Raw genomic sequence first — 17016 nt, 5'->3', positions numbered from 1 at the left:
GGTTGCAGATACTAGACAAAGAAAGTCTCCTCCATGCTCAGTTGGGTTAGACCATGGGTACTCACAAACTTTCTCTTGGGGGCCAAATTTACAGTGTGGTTTGTGTCCGAGGGCCGCACCAGTGGGGGCGGGGTCAGTGGGGGAGGGGGCAGGGCTAGAGCAACAAAAAAAAACTGTGACCATGAGGTTGGACACCGGTCCCTCACCACCCTTCCCTCACTCCCCTTCCCTCACCCTCACTCCCCTACCCCCTCTCCCTCCCTCCCTCACTCCCTTTCCTTTCCCTCTCTCCCTCCCTCCCCTTCCCTTACTCCCTTACTCCCTCCCCTTCCCTCACTCCCCTTCCGTCAATCTCACTCCCTTTCACCCGCTCCCCCTGTCCCTATCCCTCACCCCCCTTCCCATTCTCCCTCCCCACTCCCCTTCCTTCCCTCACTCCCTTCCCTTCCCTCACTCCCTCCCTCCCCTTCCCTCACTCCCCTACCACGCTCCCCCCTTCCCTCTCTCCCTCCCCACTCCCCTTCCCTCTCTCTCTTCCTCCCCCACTCCCCTTCCTTCCCTCACTCCCTCCCCTTCCCTCACTCCCTCCCCTTCCCTCACTCCCTCCCTCACTCCCCTTCCCTCTCCCTCCCTTCCTGTACCTCCCTCCCTCTCCCTCTGTCTCCATCCCTTTCCGTCTCTCTCCATCCATACCTCTACCTCCCTCTGTCATTTATTTATTTATTTGTTTATGCATTTTATAAATTAGTTCTGAAAGTGTCTTCAGAATAGAAGAGATTTGAGGTTAGCTTTGAAGATCCGGGTGGAAATGGTGACACAGAGCGATGAAGGAAGCGAGTTCCAGATTCCAGATTCAGATGCCTAGAGGGTGCAAAAAGCAAGTGAAAAAATATCCACTGTGTACCCATGGGACTTCAATAACCCAATTTCCGTTCTCAATTATACACAACCACCATAAGTCTCTAAAGAAAACGGTATTAGATGTCATCAATACCTCCCACAACAAAGGATACCGAGCTGGGCCTCAGGAATCAGTAGATTTGAATGCTTGAACAATTCCTTCCAATAATGGCAAAACAGAAGCAAATCATTAATTTTCTGTTTTGTTGGCGATGAAAATCTTACGGCTGGCAGGGTGCACACAAACTTGTTTTTGGTTGATGGGAACAAAACGCTGTGAACGTTTAATTTCTAAAACAGAGAGATTATGGTAGGCCTCTGCGTTTAAACGTGCTGACCAAAATAATACAAAACGAGACTACTTTTACAACGTCCTCATTTCAAGAAGGATTGTCAGAAGAGACATGCTTGCAGACAAGTGAATACAAAAACAGCTAACCCCTTATAAAATAAATCCTGTGTTACAAACCAAAAACAACACACCGACCTATCCTGTCCATAAGAGGTAAACTATCTTTGCACATTTCTCACCCCTTCACTGCATTTTTCATGGATTGGTCATTTCTCTAAATGTGGTCACAGAACTGCTTCCATATTGTTGAGAATGACTGTTTTTGATAGAGTGAATGCTTCCGTTTTTACACTTACACCTCTTCTGCACCCAGCCTTCCTTGACATTTGTAATGTCAGTCATGGTAGCTCCCCTCTGCGCCCCCAACTTGAGGAATTTCTTGCTGCTGACTTCGGAGCTTTGGGGCTGCAGTCTTTTTTCCTCTGCTAGTCTGATGCTGCGAGCCCTAGGTTCAGCGATGAGTCAGCCTGCGACAGGAACGGCATCTCACCCTGTGCGTCGGCCCGGCTGAGACAGCTTCCAGGCACAAACACACACAAAGCTGCACCCGAGCACTTAACAGGTCTTTAAAAGACCATTTGCATTTTAATGGGGCTTTATTGTATTTCGCCTCGGCCCCTGCAGCTCAGCTGTCCCGAATGAATCACCCGACCGACCCCCACAGAGCAGCAGTGTCTCGCTCCGGTTGCAGACACTGCCAGGCCCGCGGGCCGCCAGGGAAGGCTTGCCGGGCCGCCACCGGCCCGCAGGCGTACTATGAGTACCCGTGGGTTAGACCATGGATACTCGCAAACATTTTCCTGTGGGCCTCAAAGTTTGGTTTTGGTGTGATCAAGGGCCGCACTGATGCCAGAAGGGGGTGTAAACTCAGTGTAGTAGAAGCAAAGCACGTATAACTAGTGGCTGGACTCAATTGTGCAATGTGAAACCAGAAAAACTGGCATGAATCTTATGTTCTCCACTTGACCAAATTGTGTGACCCTAGGCTATTGTTTTTTTTCAATTTCCCTCCTTTTTCTTTGTTATCAATTGGAAGAGGATCTCGAATTAAATGACTTCAGGATACGTGTGGCACAAAACCACCTGTGCTTGGATGTAATCACTAATGGCATTGTTGTCAAGGTGGAGGGGTGCAAGCATGAACGTTTCTAAATTCATGTTTGAAAACCATAACTTTAAAAAAAATACTTTTTGAATGCACTGCTATTATTTGATTTACATTGGTGAAATGGTTCTACAGGTCAATGAAATACACTTTTTGAATTCTGAATAGACTATCATATTTTTACATGTTTACTGTCTTTAAAAATGAAGGTGTTCCTTAAAGTTAAGGGCCTAGTTACTTCTTTTCCCTAACTGAAATTAACCTTTAAATAAGTGCTTGCTGTATAATAAAAAAAAAGTGTTTTCATGTTAATGCTGAGTCTAGTAAACAGCAGCCCAGTGCTGCTTCCTTGGGGGCCACCTGTAAAGTTCAGGGGCCGCATGTGGCCCCCGGGCGTACTTTAAGTATCACTGGGTTAGGCAGTGCACACCTTAATAAGTAAGACCTTTAGAAGCAGGATACAGCAGACAGTCCATGAGGTTCTTTTAATTGCCAGCTGGATGAGCATGAAACCCTAAATAGGTATAATTTAAGATCTTTCTAAGCATGTCTTACCAAGGCTATAGAGCGTGAAGTACATAATATAGTGATCCCCAAGGATGCATCTACCTGACAGACAGACCTACTTGAAAGATATAATATATAAAATCAACTCTGACGTTCAATTAACTTACACCGGACTGGTGAGCCTCACTTCAGTTTTATTCATGATGCATCTATATTTTCTTCAGATGTCCATATCATTACCCACCTAATGAGGACCATTAATTAGAGGCTGACTCACATATTCAAAATGAGGTTCAAATACACTACTCTAAGAACTATACTGTAGAAATAAAGTATTGTAATTGGAAGACTCAACCTCCTAAAGAAGTCTAGTCTAACTAGAATAATGCAAACCTATAGCTATGCTGTTGCCACTCGAAATAAATAATGTATGACTATCTCTGTCATGCATTTAGAATCAAACTAATAGCCCAGTTGAAAGGAAGAACACCAGGACACAATAACAGACTCAGACAACTTAGAAGGTTTAGTTATTGTATTAAATATCCAAAACAATGCATGCAAGAAACATTTTAAGTAGCTCAGTTAAAATGCCAATAGCACGTAATATAAAACCACACATTCAATCAAAGAATTTCAAAGAAAACGGTTGAGCATTAAAAACTCCCACTACCATTAAAGGCAGGAGGATGGTTCTAAAAGAAAACTCATTACAAAAATGGACAAGGGGTCAAGTTACAGTCCACTAGGGAAATGTCCACAGACATGGGTAAAAGAAAAAAATTATCAAAATCAAGAAAGTTCTGTTCTGGTTTCTCACCAGACTGACCCAAAGAGTTCAGTAAGCAAGTTTATTGCAAAAAAAGAAAATCAGGAGCATGGATAGTAATCAGGTTGTCCACAAACGAAATAGTCCAAATCGATCAGCAACTGCAGAAGAAGAAGCCCAAAAAGAAAGTTCTGGGCAAAAGCTTGAGAAGCCTAAAGCTGCTCTCCTGACCCCTCCTCTGGGGTGTCCGTCTTAATAATATAGATGATGCAGTTGTGACATCAGTGATCAGACCCAGTAGTTTGCCCATTGTGCGATCAGCTTCCGCTTGTCAGGTACATCTTGCTACTCCAGCATTGTTTCTCAAACTAGCCATGAGAAGCTACAGTCTTTGCTACCTCACAGGTTAGTTACAAAAGAAAATGTATGTATTGTTAATTCATGAGTATAGTCCAAGGATCAGTTCCCACCAATACACACACAAGGAAGAATTCAGAGTTAAATTGTTACATTAGATAGGAACAGTTAAAGTAATATTTGAAGGGAACATGTCATATGAAATAATACAGCCTAAGCAAGAGAGTATCAATGCATTCAAAATCATAATTTCTTTTATTAATCAACTCACTATTAAGATTCAAAACTTAATGAAATAAATCAAACATTTCATATACAAATCATTGTCGTATTGTCAGTATTTATTGTATAGAAATGAATGATCCTAAATATGGCCTACTCATACGATTTTCAAAAGGTAGCAACACGTATACTATTTCTAAAAATCACTACTTCAAATAGGTTTTCATTAGTATACGTCTTTTATAATGTTAAGTACTTATTCCAAAAGTTTCAAACATATATTTCAGAACGACCTTCATTTGCACCAATGTCGTGTTTGTTGTATTACTATGCAATTGGAAGCAATAGAAATGCTAAACTTCTCATTAGTTTTCATAACACCTTTGTTATTAATAAAAGGTAAGTAGTTACTACACATCTTATCTTTATTGTTTGATTAATCCTACTGTCTCTAGCTAATCAAGAACGCTTTTACGGTGCTGATAATTCAAAAAATGTTCTCTTTCTGGAATGTTTTCATCAACATGTGTAAAGTGCACATTATGATTTCAGTGTATAATTTAGTTTGTATGTCATGTAAAGAATAATCAATATCTACGCTGTTATACAAGTGTACCTAGCACTAGGTGCACTAGGCACCTACAAGCAGTAGGTGCCTAGTGCACCTACTACTTGTATGCAATACTGGTGGGTACTCACAGGGCTTCCCTCTTTATACAAACATCTGCGTGTGTGTGTGTGTACGTTTCTGTATGTGTGTACATTAACTTGTGTGTGTGCCCCTGACCAAGCATTCGTTAAGCACAGCACCCTTTGTAGGATGCTTGGATTGGCAATCAGCTGTCCTCGTATTTTCAAGACTCTATCTATAGGTTCCTAAATCATCCTCGGTACAGCCTGTAGGACACACACCCCTCTCATCAACCTTATGGCACCTGAACTCCCAGTTTAGAGCATCTTTCCTCAAGGAAGCAGGCCAGTGTCTGCAGTTGCTCCCTCAAGTGCTTCTGTGCCCAGACTTCAGTCTTCAGCACTAAGCTCTGGACAGCGTTGCTGTCCAACAGTCAGCTGCACTGCAGGATGCATCCCACTGAAAGAGCATCTGCATGCTTAAGTCCCACACGCCCTTTGTGTTGCCACCATCGCCTCTCTGCGTGCACAGTAAAGAGTGCAGGTCACCTCCAGTCATGGCTCAGGCCTCCCTCTTCACTCTTGTTTTGTCCACTCGCCAAGGCTGGATTACTGAGCCTCTAATGCGGTTGATCTGTGCAAAGCGGGCCAGCTTGGCATTTTACAATTATCTGGTGATGCTGTGGGAATGAAGCCTCCACAGCCCTGACCCGTGTGCTATCACACTCAAATCCACCGTATATATATCTTTTAATTTTAGCTTTCTCAAACTGGTAGTGCCTGTCTGCGTGGGTATTCTCCACCCTCCCAGCAAAAAAGGAGCCTGTAATGGAATCCGGAGAAGCTGCCTTTTCCAAGGCCTGGCTGCCTCTGGCAGGGCTTTTTTAAAGAACCAAATCAGATTTGTGGTATTTCTATTATTCGCTTATCTACTTATTGGGAGTCTCAAAGTGATTGTGTGTCAATGAAGTAGGAAGCAGGTGTTGGCCAATGCACAGAACAAGCACAGCCTGGTCAATGAGCTGCCACCCTCCCATTAAATGAGCTCTTAACATCCATATCATCAAGGAAATATATTTGACGCCTTTGATAACCACTGCATCTCAGTACTAGCATCTTGCTTCATTACAGAAACAGCTCTTGTATGTCCTGCTTTCTTCTATAAATGTGTGTGATTTACAGGCCACACAGCAGAAGTACCATCATTCACAACATTAATTGTACGTGAATGGGTATCAACAGTGGAATGTTTTGAGTGGAATCAGAGACAATTGTTATATTGCTGATTGTATATGATGCCACTCAGTACCATCAGTAGAAACCATTTCTTTTGTTGATATCTACTTAAATACAGCGCCATACATTATTCTGCATTCACTTTCAAACCACACAAGCCCAGCCCTTAGATATGCTATTTGTAAGAAAGAGGCATTCTTCAATAAACTCTTCATATCAGACAATTGCATCTATCTTGTATGAATAACTGTATACTTCTTGTACAGTATTGTGATGTCATGAGTAATGTCACTGACCATGTCATGAGTGATGTAATATGTGACGTCATCAGCAGTGGATTGCAGGCGCGCAAGTTATAGTGAGTCCAACTAACTATAACGTGGGAATTTCAATGGTTTTATGTCAGTAAAATTTCCAGCTAACTATAACTGGTGTGAAACCTATGGTTTTTTCAGTGAATTTAATAGGTTTTTTAAATGCTAATTCCTAACTATAACTGGTGTGAAACCTATGGTTTTTTCAGTGAATTTCATAGGTTTCGAAAATGCTAATTCCTAACTATATATAGGGCCTCAAACCTATGTTTTTTTCAGTGAATTTCAAAGTTTTTTTAATAGCAAATTTCTATTGCTATCAAATATAATATTTTTTATAATGAATCCTATATTGTATATTTATGTATTACTATTTTTTATATGTATATATATATATATATATATTTTTTTTTTTGCCCTTGAGCGCTACTGGGGCGCGAACCGGTGAGCGCACCGGTAAGCGCAGTCTTGCGGCGCGTCCCGGTGCGCGTACCCGTGAGCGTCCCGTTAGCGCTATTGCCGCGAACGAAAACATCATCGTGACGTATCGCGTAGCCGCGTCCGCGTGATACGCACGGCGTAAGCGCACCCGGAAGCACACGTGCGCATACGATCGCGCTACGTAAGTGCCCCGGGGCGCGTAGCGTAAGCGCGTCGGGTCATGTGACCTAAAAATAACACTTTTTTTGGTTCAGATCAGTTTTGGTTTCCAAATGATGAAAGCCCGGGTCATGTGACTTGAAAATAACACTTTTCATTGGTTCAGGACAGTTTTGTTTTCCTAATGATCAAAGCCCCCACCTTTTTTCCTCATTCTCACTTTGTTATTTGAGTGAGGAAGACCTGCTTTTTCCTTACAGAGATGGCTACAGTCATATCAGCAGCTGGAGCATCTGCCCCACCACCACCACCACCATCAAAAAGACCACCAGAAGATCACATTGGTGGTCAGGAAGAAGAGCAGGAGGATGATGAAGAGGAGCAACAGACAAGGGAGTACCTGCCTGAAGATAATCCTCCATACAAACCAAAAGAGCACTTCATATGGGAGTATTTCAAAATCCCAAGGGGATTCAAAAAAGTCAACGCTGCGAAGGTGACTTGTCTGATCTGTAAAGCTGAGCTGTCCAGGGGGAACCCGAACAAAAAATATTCCTTTGGGAATCATACTATGATTCGGCACATGATGCGTTTGCACCCTAACAACTATTCTTCAGAAGAGCTAAGGGACCTCTGCAGTAAGCTACCCCAATCAACATCCAGAGCCTCAACATCAAAAGAACCCACTCCATCGGGTCCAGAGGCAAGGGAGACAGTCCCAAATATACAAACAAAGTTAAAGGATTACAAAATTGTTTGTATATATTGCAACAAAACAATTAGTTACGGTCAACAAAGCATCACGCTAATTAATGTTGCTATTGATAACCACAAATGCCTGAGGAAACCATAATTTTTCCTGACTTTTTTTGTGCTCCAGTTGAGCCATTTTCAATTCCCTGTTTTTTGTTTCTCCCCAAAGAAAATACAAAAAAAATGAAACTGTTCAGAAAAGCCAAAAAAAGTACAAAATGTTCATAAAAACAATAAAAAAATATAAAACAACAAAAAGAAGAAAAAAACAGTTCTTTTTAGAACTACCTCAAATTTATAAAAAAAGGCTACATTTTTTATAAAATCAGTCATTCTTTTTCCCCATGGTACGCTCCCCGGTACGCTCCCCGGTGCGCGTATCGGGCGCTCCCCTGCGCAAATCGAATTTTAGTTTTTTTTTTTGCCCCGCGGGGCCCTTTTATAGCCCCCACATCAAACCTAGGGGGTCAGGGGGGTATACTCTGCCCCCTTATGGTCTTTTCCCCCTTTGTTTTTGCCACCTCTTGTGTCTCAATCCTACCGAAACACAAGATGGCGGCCGCTCCGGACTGTTTGGAATGTTTACAAACACCCGAGAGCCAATCAGCTTTCCGTGCGCGAACTCGCGTAGTGCGCCCGGTGCGCTCCCCGGTGCGCGTACCAGGGCGCGCTTATAGATATATATATTTTTTTAACTTAAATTACTCAAAATTCACTGGAGCACATATCTTGAGACATAGCAAAGGCACATCGGGCTACCAGTCCCTACAATTTTGCCAAGTTTGGTGGAAATCCATTCAGCCGTTCGGGCTAAAAGTGAGGTCGACCGCCAATGGAAATTAACATGGGGAAACCACGTTTTGGGACCCCCCTTTTATCTCGGCCCCCGCTTGATAAATCCCCCCACACTTTCAGGGAAGGACCGGGGCGCCGCGAGTCAAATTTGAGGACATTTTCAGGCAGATTCCTCAACCAGCGCCAAAGTTATTCACAATAGAATGTTGAGATTTTGCATTGAAAAGAATCCTAACTATAACTACCTACTGGCAACCGCCAGTAGGTAATATATATATATATATATATATATATATATATATATATATATATATATATATATATATATATATATATGTATGTATATCAAAACAAAACCCTTTCAGGCATAGAGTGACGCATAAATTATGCAAAAAAGAAGGAGAGAACTCTGGGTAGTTCTCAATTTTAGGTGGAAAGCAGCTCCTGTTAGAGCACTCTCAACACCAGCGACACTCTAGATCTGCTCACCTCAAATGTCGGTTTTTCTATCAAAATCTTTAAGCGTAGGATTAGCACAGTGCCATCCACGCTGAGATAGAAAAGGACAAAGTCTTTTGCCATTTTCTGCCAAATCGCTGGCGAAATTTTATGTTTCTTAGTAGCGAGGGTTAACCCCGCCCCTCTTCTCCATTGGCTGGCCTCCTAAATGCTGGCCAGCCATTGGAGAAGAGGTCCCAGTGACGATCTAAGCCCCGTCTTTTTCGGATTGGGGGGGCGAGTTTTTTTGTTTCTTTCTCTCAGTGACGTCCTGAGAGTCTACTGCCAGCACATCGCACTGCGCGTATATCCGCAGCTGCTGCCACAATTTTGCTTGTTTTCCCTGCAGCAGCAGACCCCTACAGGGGACACAGATGGCGTTTCTCACCTCTCTCCTCCTCTGCTCTCCCGTTCCGGCCGATGCGCTCCCTGGCTGCCGCTGCTGCTGGGCTCTGTGTGTGCCCGCCTTCGGCCGGCTCCTCCTCCCCCCTTCCCAGGCTGAGCCAGAGAAGGCTTCCCCCGCTACCCTCAGTTGCATCCCCTGCTTCTTGCACCGCCGTTACTCTTCAACTCCCTATACTCGAGCAGAAGGCATCTACGCCCCTCATCACAGTTTTAGCAAGGCTGGCCTGCGAGTTGAGAGGGCGGTGCAGCGACTGCTGGCTTCGACTGAGGCAAGGGGAATCCATTCACTCCAGCGCACGTGAGGGATTTATTCTCCGCCGTTCCCCGGCTCGTGCACGTAGTTCCACCCTGACATCCCTCGACCTGCCATGGAGCGCTGGAAGGGCAGAGTGGCACTGGTCACCGGCGCCTCGGTTGGCATTGGAGCAGCGGTGGCCCAGCTCCTCGTCCAGCACGGCATGAAGGTAGTGGACAAAATAGAGGTAAATCATCATCACGCTTCGCATTTGCAAACCTCCAGTCTCATCACGGGAGTCGTCTCCCTGTGCTTACGTTTTGAGGAAATGGGGAACGTGGGAGTCCACTTGTCTCCGAGCAAAGTGAAACCGCTCTCGGCTTCACTTTTCCGTCACGGAGCTTTCACCACATTTTCCTTTCAAGGTGCGCACGGATTTTCTGTCCGAGTTCGCTGACCTTTGCTGTTAGGGTTCTCTTGATTTTTCTTTTTCTCCTAGCCAGGGATCAAAGGGGCTCAGAAAGCCTTGCACCCTGTGCCACGATTGATCCATATGATTTTTTATGTGTCGGGATTCACGCAGGCTTTTCCCGTGCGAGTCACATGTTGTTTTTTTTTAAAGGATTTTCTCGGTAGGGTTCACCGCTTCTCGCTGTCGGGTTCAAAGCAATTTCTTGCCAGGTTCGCAAAAGCTGTTTCTAAAACGAGACTCCCCGACATCCACCGCCAGACTTTCTGGCTTCAAGTCTGGTCTGCCATCGCTGCTCCTGATCACCTCTTTTTCTCCCGGAGACGCTGCAAGATATGCTCCCCGGATCCCTGTGCACGCACGCCACTACCTCCCTCCCCAGGCCCCTTGTGATTGATTGGGTTGCGGTGCACAGCATCAGCAGCTGGAAGTGCATGGACGAGCAGTCCAGAATGTTACAGACTCTGGCTGGGGTGAACCCGGCTGGCCACTCGGTGCAAGAGGGATGTCCCTGCCTCCTCCTCAAGGCGGGCACGATGGGACCGACCAGGGCGATGGCTGGAAACAGGACATCCTTCACTAGATCATGACCATCACAGACCAGAGCCTAAACGAAGCTCAAGCAAAGTTGGTGCCCACTTCTCAGCCATTTCTGTCTTCCCTACCACTCTTCAACCCCCTATACTCCAGCAGAAGGCATCTACGGCCCTCTACAGAACTGCCGCTTGCCTTTAATGATTATCACATATTCGCAGCGGCTGTTACTCTTGTAAATATGAGTCCGGTGCCACACTCCCCCAGATGTGTATGCCAGTAGCCAAGTCTCCTAAATATGTGCACTGTTCCTAATTCTAAATGCCCCTGCACGTGCATGTCAAGAAAGACGAAGAAATCTTGGCGGCGTTTCATCTAAGCCTTTCTTACAGGAGCTCCCCTGTCTTTGGCATGGGCGCCCATGCAGTAATAGCCCTAAACAACGGCTCTGTTCTAACAGATTAGTGCTAGATGACCGGGTCTGATTTAATATGTCTGTGTACAGAGCAGCACCGCTTGTGTTCCGATGGAGCATCAGGAGTTGTATGGAGGCACTGCACGCCTGAGAGCAGCCTGCTGCTTGGCACGGTGGCAGTGTATGTTACAGTAACAATGTTAATCTCAAAGAGAAGCCAAGTGGGAAACAGAAGAACAGGGTCGCCCTCCACTCATAAGTCATCAAAAACCACAAAACCCTGTCTTATGGACGAAGGTTCAGTCAGTATTCTATGCAACAGATGAATCACATATCAATTGTTACTGTTGCACTACCTCTTCCACTAATGTTTTTTCTCTGGGAGTGTATTACCGCAATTCGTCCCAAAAACTTGCATTCTTCTATTGACAGTCACATAGAACAAAACAGGATGTCTGGAACATAAATTTTCCAATATATCCGTACACAAAATGAAGTAAAGGTTGCAAAAACATGCAAAAAATGTGAAGAACTGAATGACCCCTCACGGGTGCACAACCATCGGGGTAACTGGTAGGTACTCACCAGATTGGGCCCCTTTTCTCATCATTGGTAGTCATTCAGTTTGTAAAAAGAACAGAATAGTGTCCAAAACAAAGCAACAAAATTGTGAAAAGTGCACTAGAGCAGAAACATTCACTCTGCTCGTGACAAACAGTGGTTAAAATCAACAGGCAAACCTTTCTTGCAACTTTATTCCTAATTATCAGGCGTGATCTGTTGAGTTAAAAAGGCTGGTAGCTACCATCGCATACCATTACCTATCGCCAACATGTTTCTCTACCTCAAAACTTTCGGCAAATTCGTCAGGGCTACACACCTTGTCACCGCACCAATGTTGGACACTTCGTTCTATTTTGACTGTCAAGTAGAAGAAAGCACAATAATTAAAACACCCGATGCACCACTTTCCAAAAAACCTTATCTGAGTTGCCATATTCATAATAGTTACCCTCTGCCAGCTCACATCACTCGTACCAGCTGTAGAGGGAAATTACTATGTCATAGAACTCCTTTAGTGAGTCTTCCTATTTCAATATTTGCCCCTGCAATTGTATTCATCAGTCTGAAGGACCAGACAGAACGATAAAATATAGTTAAAAGCTGCTCATAGTATTCAATTTTCGACAGGTGTTAACCCACGTACATTCTTTTTTAATAATACCACCTCAGCCTTAGGGATATTAAATGTGGGAGCCCGCCTATCACTATCTCGTAGTCACTGGAGTGTCGTTATCCCATCCATCAATTTTGCTTTCTTATTTCAACTAAGGCACGTGAAAGTCATAAACCACCATTACACCTTAAAACCTTCAACCAATGGTGTTGATTATAATCCACCCGCGACTTTCACCATGCGCCTACCAGGGAATCGACTTTGTGCTGTCGGCAATCTTATTTTCAAGTTTAAAAGATTCTTTTTTACCATAATGGTCCACTGCTAACAAAGAACAACTTCTGAGAAATAAAAATCGCATTTGTGCATCGTAACCCGTCTACCCTACTCCTCACCGTGTAAAGCCTCACGGAGCGCGTCGTCTCCTCCTGTTCCAGGGCGTACACCGCCCTGCACGATAAATCTTAAACGACACGGGGACGCTCGGTCACGTAGATCATGTGACCGGCGTCGACCTCGTTAGCAGCCATGATGGAATGGGCAATGTTTGCGGGATTGTTCGCGCTGCCCTCGCTCTATTACCCAAGCAGAGCTAGGTTTTTAGAAAAAACATTCAAAAATGCGTAACTTTACACACAAGGCACGCTAGTTGAAAGTTATCTATTTCCCGTTTTTTTGCAAAAAAGCACCACATTACATATGTTTCATATATGTTTTTTGCCAATATCAGCAGTGTGTTTAGCAGTTACAACTGCCATCAAACAGGACATCACACCGGAGCCCCGGCGAACACCAAAGAGCACTAGGCACATCCAGCCTGAATGCCAGGCCCTATTGCTTAATCCTGTTCCACTCTATGATTTCATTGAGCCCATGTTGGTCACTTTTCTCCCTGTAGATCCAACGTGCTTCTTTAGACAGGAGCACGTTTTCAATGTTCTGTGTTGTTCCTTTTACTCTCTCTAGAACCGTCCAGCAGTGCTGCACTAATTTGGTTGTGAGCTTTCCTGCCCTTATAGTGCTCAAATGTTCTTGCACTCTAACCTTTATTTTTCGCGAAGTGAGCCCAATGTATTGCAGGCCGCACTGACACAGCAATCGATATACCACGTGGGTGGTGTTACAATTACTAAAATGATTCAGAAACCATTCTTTACCTGATGACAACAACACACTGGTGCTTTATTTAGTTAACGGGCACACAGAGCATGAGCCACATGGATAGTGCCGATTGGGAATGGTGGTGTTACCAATGTTTGCGTATTGATTGTCTAATTTTAGTTGCCAGGGAGTTTTGGACCCCGTGGCGACTAAAATTAGACAATCAATACGCAAACATTGGTCTCTTCTTTCCAATAAGGATTTCCATATGCCACCGCCTAGGTTTGCCTTTAGGAGAGCAAGTAAACTCAAGGATAAACTCGTACACACGCGATAACCCATGGATGGACCCTTGAGTAACACTACCATTCCCAATGGGCACTATCCACGTGGCTCATGCTCTGTGTGCCCGTTAACCAAAAAAAGCACCAGCGTGGTACGAGTGATGTGAGCTGGCAGAGGGTAACTATTATGAATATGGCAACTCAGATAAGGTTTTTTGGAAAGTGGTGCATCGGGTGTTTTAATGATTATGCTTTCTTCTACTTGACAGTCAAAATAGAACGTAGTGTCCAACATTGGTGCAGTGACAAGGTGTGTAGCCATGACGAATTTGCCGAAACTTTTGAGGCAGAGAAACATGTTGGCGATAGGTAATGGTATGCGATGGTAGCTACCAGCCTTTTTAACTCAACAGATCACGCCTGATAATTAGGAATAAAGTTGCAAGAAAGGTTTGCCTGTTGATTTTAACCACTGTTTGTCACGAGCAGAGTGAATGTTTCTGCTCTAGTGCACTTTTCACACTTTTGTTGCTTTGTTTTGGACACTTTTCTGTTCTTTTTACGAACTGAATGACTACCAATGATGAGAAAAGGGGCCCAATCTGGTGAGTACCTACCAGTTACCCTGATGGTGGTGCGCCCGTGAGGGGTCATTCAGTTCTTCACATTTTTTGCATTTTTTTGCAACCTTCACTTCATTTTGTGTACGGATATATTGTGCAAATTAATGTTATAGAAATCCCGTTTTGTTCTATGTGACTGTCAATAGAAGATTGCAAGTATTTTTTTTTTTAAAGAAATTGGACAAATTGCGGTAATACAACCCCAGAGAAAAAACATTAGTGGATGGGGTAGTGCAACAGTAACAATTGATATGTGACTCATCTGTTGCATAGAATACTGACTGAACCTTCGTCCATAAGACAGGGTTTTGTGGTTTTTGACAGTAACAATGGTAACCTGGGTGTCAAGGCTGGGAGAATCTTCCCCAGCAGCAAGACAGGTTGTTTAGACAGAAGGAAATATATCGAATTCGCTGCCTGCGACCTTCACCTCGGTGCCTTTGGTCACATCTATTCATTCAGGTGTGCTTTTGATAATCTGGAAAGTAAAGCAGAGAATTGTTGTGAGCTCAGCACCACATGCCCCCCAGTTCAGCTCCAGTTGTTGGCTCCATAGACTGAAGTTGTACAATTGAGAGGAATGAGCACTTCCCAGACAGCTGCATTGACCTCACGTGGTGACGATTCCTCCTGCCATTCACATTAAGCATTTGACCTGGTATTGCGGAAGCCGTGATTTAGGAAGTGATAAGCTCACATATAAAAGTATGTAAAAAGATTGGGAAAAGTTTGCATCTTCAAGTCATGCAAAGAGATGTGCAATTGCTCGCATATTTCATGCATGTTTTCTGCACACATTTAACAGTTTTGTTTTCGGTCAGGAAATATGTGGAATGCCATTCGTTATTTTTATTCATAAGGAATAGAGAATATTTGTAACATTGTGCACTGTGTAAGCAATAACGTGGTTGTTGAGAGAAACATGAAAGCATATGTTTCAGGTTTCCTTTTCATCACACAGTAGCATGTAGAAATCAGAATCTGATGTACGTGTCAGCTAATAATGCATAAATACTAGAACATAAATACGTGAGTGCATACAATATAGATGATGCAACCTGACCGATATATGTGTGTGCATCTCCCTATGGTGTGGAAGGGCATATATGTGTAGTTCCTCAAGTGCAACATTTTCCGGAAAGTGTTCTAAACGTGTCTCCTTGAGCTATCGTATCCGCAGCAGTTTAGTCCTTTCAGTACTGTCATGTACTGGCAGCAAATGTTAACATTTCCTAACACAATGCGCACAATCTAAAATCTTTCTGGCAGAGCATGCTTCCCTTTATCATGACAATTCATGCCTATTAGAGTGTCTAATGCACTTCGTAATAGTGAATGGTACATTATTATGATCATCAACTTCTCCCTAACCTTATCCTTGAGCATTTTCCTTACTAACTAAATGATTGGGAGCGGGGAAGGGGGGGGGGGGGGGGGCGCTGAAGGATGATGTAAAGATCCCGCATATCCTCTTTTTATCATAAATGATGTTGTTGGAGGTCCTGCCATGCGCGCAAACAGAGCCTGGCACCTCTCGGTTCTCCTCCCTTTGACCTTTTGCGTGCACACACTCAGTATGTGGTAACTCTCCAGGCTCCCCTTTGCCCCTCTTGTTGGACACACTGTTCGCTGGTATCCACATTTCCTCCCCTGGGTCTCCGCGCATGCACACCATTCCTGGCACCTCTTTCACCCTCCGTCCCTCTACATACACCGCTCTGTGAGCAGAAAGGGCCTGGCACCTATCTTGATCTCCCTTCATACACTGTCTTCACACTGTACCTACTATGTGATTCTATTGCTTTTTTGGTGTGCACTCAGTTTTGTTTCTCTGCACCTGATTCAGTTTGTCTGCTCATGCCCAGTAACAGCGGAGGAGACGGGAAAACACAATGAAAGGCACTTAGCAAGGTAGGAAGCGGAGCAGGCAATAGATTTGTGATTTAAACGAACCCTGTTTTTCCCCAAAGAAAGAAGTGCAATCACAGGGCTGTTTTGGTTTAGATGTGTGGAGGGATAAGGGGTGAAGGCCGGATTACAGACGGTGCCCCAAGACGGAGACAGGCGTGCCTCGAGGAGTAGACACACAAAAGACAGACACCTTCCTGATGAACAGGACATATCTACCTACCGTCGAGCTGTTTCTGTTCTCAAGAATCCCAGCCCCTTCGGATGTCTCCAGAAGTCTGTGCTCTAGTGAATACAGTGCAACCAACACACGATCTGCCAGGCTCGGTGTTTTTTATTTTTTTAGGTCTTGGCTAGCGTAGGCTGTGTGTGGGGGGCTCTGTGTGTGTGTGGGGGGCTGTGTGTGTGTGTGGCTCTGTGTGTGTGTGTGGCTCTGTCAACTACAACTGTCTCTACAACTCAAAATAATTATACTTCTAACTTTCTACAATATTAACCTCATAGCTGCTATTACACATTCCTCCCCAGTGCTGCGCTGTCCATTAGAACTAGTGCTGAATGGACGTTCAATGGTCGTGCGCAGCACTGGGGAGGTAGTGCTGCCGTCGGCCAATGCACCGAGGCAGCACTTAAGGGGTTAATACCTATTACTCTATAGTACTCACTACTACTCTACTACACACTATATAAAACTATCTACTACTCACTATTACTCACTCTACAACTCACTCTCTACTACTGACTCTCTAATACTCAGTTTATAATACCCTACTCAAACTATTCTAATAACTATAACTACAAAATACTACTCACTCATTACTACTCAC

At 44.2% G+C, this 17016-nt stretch overlaps 1 protein-coding gene across 4 annotated transcripts in view; it reads left to right on the top strand.

Annotated features, from left to right (window-relative positions):
• EPB41L4A (erythrocyte membrane protein band 4.1 like 4A) overlaps positions 1-17016 on the top strand; it is an 864386-nt gene that overhangs the window by 563462 nt on the left and 283908 nt on the right. The window lies entirely within an intron of this gene.

The sequence above is a fragment of the Lissotriton vulgaris genome, chromosome 3_1 (assembly GCF_964263255.1).
Source record: "Lissotriton vulgaris chromosome 3_1, aLisVul1.2, whole genome shotgun sequence".
NCBI lineage: Eukaryota > Metazoa > Chordata > Amphibia > Caudata > Salamandridae > Lissotriton > Lissotriton vulgaris.
Note: the sequence above shows the minus strand (reverse complement) of the source record. Positions and strands in the feature narration are given on the sequence as shown.